The sequence below is a fragment of the Gavialis gangeticus genome, unplaced genomic scaffold (assembly GCF_001723915.1).
Source record: "Gavialis gangeticus isolate Ggan-Ray unplaced genomic scaffold, GavGan_comp1, whole genome shotgun sequence".
NCBI lineage: Eukaryota > Metazoa > Chordata > Crocodylia > Gavialidae > Gavialis > Gavialis gangeticus.
This window is the reverse complement of record NW_017728995.1, coordinates 24,349,038-24,352,566: the sequence shown is the minus strand read 5'-3', so window position 1 is coordinate 24,352,566 and position 3,529 is coordinate 24,349,038.

Sequence of the window (3,529 nt, the reverse complement as noted above, 5' to 3'; positions counted from 1 at the left end):
TTTTTTTTTTTTGGTGCCACCCCCCCCCCCCCCCCCCCGCCACAACAATAAGGACTTCTGTGAAGCTGTCACATTGGCCAGTAGATTAATGACCTTTGCTGCTAAGAAAAAATAATCAGTGTGTTTGTATTTATTTTACTGTGCTGACCACTAGCAGTCTTGTGGCTATATACGGCTTTATCCTATGGGTTGTTTTTGTTTAACTAGAAAGACCTACATCGCACTTTGCTCTTGAATCAGAATAAGTATTTATTATATCTGTGAACATGTTTCCTCCCATTCCCTCCCCACATATTTATTTTTTTTCCCTTGGCACACAAAATAAAACCAATCTTTTGTTTTCATGTCAAAATTTGGGATTTGCCTTCAGCTCATTCTTAAATCTTCAGTTTATTGATACTTTAAACACATACATGGCTTTCATACCAGTTATGAATATTTATTTTAAGGCAAGGAAACCAGTACATGGGATCCATACAATTCATTTGGAATAAGAAAGAGGTACTATTTTGTTTGTGTAAAGCATTAGATATTAAATTGCATTATGTATTAACAGGCAAGTGTATTATCTTTATCACTTGATATGGGGCTCTGTATGGCTGACGGTAACCTTACTGAAAATCTGAAGTAGCCTTCTAACTTTGGGGGAGTTACTCTGGGATTATATCCAGGTTAACATTAGTAACATTTTCTCCACAAGGTTTTATTTTTTATTACATGCACACTATAGGGCATTATATGCAGATGTGATTCCTAAGCACTGATGTGTATTTTGGCTTACTCACATACGCTTGATAACATGCAAGAAATCCTGCAGTCGTATTACTCAGGCAAAACTCCTGTTGATTGAAAGGGAATGTTACCTAAGTAAGAATGAATGACATGTCTCTCTTCTTAATATATCATATTAGCTGTTTCCAGACAAAGCAGGCTGCTAACTATCATGTCTGTCAATCCTACCTTTGATTACAACTCTCTATGCTGATTTTGCTTTGTTGAGAATGTTTCCTTTGCTCAGTAAGTACTTGGTCCTACTCCAATTCAGACTGGTGGGGAAGATCTCCCGGACTTCAGAGGAGCAAAATCAAGACCTGCGACATTTCAGGAATTCTTTCATGCTGATGTCTTGTCATGTATATGTTTTTTATGTTTGTATATACAAGGATGCTCTGGATGAGGAAGATGTATCTGTGAATGTTCAAGATGGCTCCAGAAGGAGCTATTATGACAACTGGGAAAATCCAGGAATAAATTAGCATAGAGGACTGAACAGTCCTGGACTCAATCCAGCTCTCATGAAAGTTGATGTCTAAACTCCCTTTGGCTTCGGGTCAGGGTTGAGTGTGGTCTGCATAACATTGGAAGTAAAAATAAAATCTGCTTTCAGATAATGTGGGGTTAGACATTAGCCTCAGGAATCCTTTTTCTGGCTATGAGAAAAAAACATGGAGGTTTTATGTATGGAATACATACATGTATCTGTATATGGAATAAGACATATGCAGCAAAAGGCAGAATTACAGACGTTTCAAAGATGAAACACAAAATACTGTTTGTGGATAGATAATCTGTTTTCAGTCCATGCTGAAAGAGGAATTGATTAAGTTTGCTTCCTGCATCTGTCTAGCGGCATTATTTGCAAATGCTTTGAATGTACTTCATCTAGAGCCTTCTTGTCAGATTGGTTTTGTACATTTGTCCTTCTTTTTTTTTTTATTGTACTAAATCCCGCAAGGGAATAGTCAATGGAAATGAACCTTTTCTTCACTACACAATAAATCATCTTGCTCTCACCGTTCTGCCACTTTGGTATTTTGCTTTTGCTCTTGTGGGTAAGGAGGCTAAAATGTGCATGCCTCTAAACGGGTTTCAGCCTAGCAGAGGAATTACAAGCAATTGAGACTGACTGAATCTGTGCACATCAAAGGCCTGAATATGTATGGCACTGATTCCCTTCTGATGGATGCTGAATGGTTTTGTCTGCTAGGTCTGGTTCTGTCTTGGGTCCTCCCATCCAGCCTCTTTGGCTTCAGAAGCCATTGATGGTGTTCAGCATCTTGCAGGATGGTGCTGGCTTAAAAATGGCATTTAAAGGCCTGGTTTTTGGGAACTGGCTTATAGGCATAGATATATGTATTATACGGGGTCAAGATGGGTAGCAGGGGTTATATGGATTTCAAAAGAGCTTGGGAGACGCACGTGTAGCTTCTGGCTCTGAAAGCAGACGGGCTGCCTAGCACAACAAGGCCAACGGATGGACACAGCCCGAGAATGAAGGGGGGCATGCCATAACACGAGACCACAGCCATCAAGGCAGACGGATTGCTTAATACGACAAGGACACAGTTCGTGTTATGGGACAGGACGGTACATACTTTTTTGGCTCCTAGGCTCTAAGTGACACCAGCTACAAGTCCCGGTTTTGGGGGAACAGACCAAATTAGGAGAAGGCCTGGAAGGCTTCGTGGACGTGTGACCACAGAGAGACAGCCAACCATAGATAACCATGGATGAAGAGTCATCTGGGGTCATCAGTGGGGATGAAGAATACCAAAGCAGACTTGAGATTAACAAACGGCCCCACCTGTCCCTCCTTCTCTTCCTCCCGGTTCCTCCCTTTATCCCATCCTTCCCTGTCCCCCTTCCTCCCCCCTGAGAGGGGTCCCTATCCCTGTCCCCTGGGAAGGGTGCCCAAGGCATACCAGCAGCCTGTCCCATGCACCACACTGGAGGGGGGCTGTGTGCCTCGGCATCTCAAATCCAGACTACTGACACCTAAGAGAGACAGCCTCAGAGTGGAGCCTGCATCCTGTATTTTGATTTATACATACATTTTTTTTTTTTTTTTACCAGGGTATAGACCTTCAGAAAGACTGATTCTAGCCTCATAAGCACCACTTTATATGTATAACTGTGTTTTCTAAACCAAGAGTATAAAGTTAAGTTCATGCTTACACCATTTCCTAAATAGGAAAGATTTCCTGTGTAAAGCGCAAGGTCCTTCCATGGCAGCCTCAGTCAGGCCCTTGAGAGGTGTAACAAGGTGTTAGGAGAAATACAATAAGTTGCAGGCCTCTGTTCTCAGCGGGAAGGCACCATACTCGCACCTACCTCCCTAGATCTTATTCTCAGAGGTGAGTGACTCGGTATGGAGAATTAATGAGACAACCCCTGGGCTCAGGGAGATATTGCTGTGGGCAGATCTCACCGTTGACTGGGCTACACCTGTTGGACATTTTCCAACCCTGGCTAAATGCTCAGAATTCACTTTTCATGCATTTTCCCAAACAAGGTGGGAATTACAAAGAAGGGTTAATAACAAAGACAACAGAGATGTGGGCTTGGGTGGTTTCATTTCAGCATTATGATCCTGTGTTTATCTATTACCTGAAAACGCATTCATGTAGTCTTACCAAAAAACTACTGCCTGTGATTTGCCAATCATGCTTCCGCTGAAGTCGATAGGAATTTTGTCACTGAACTAAGTGCAAGTAAGCCTGGTCATTGTCAGCATGAATGCTCACAGCTG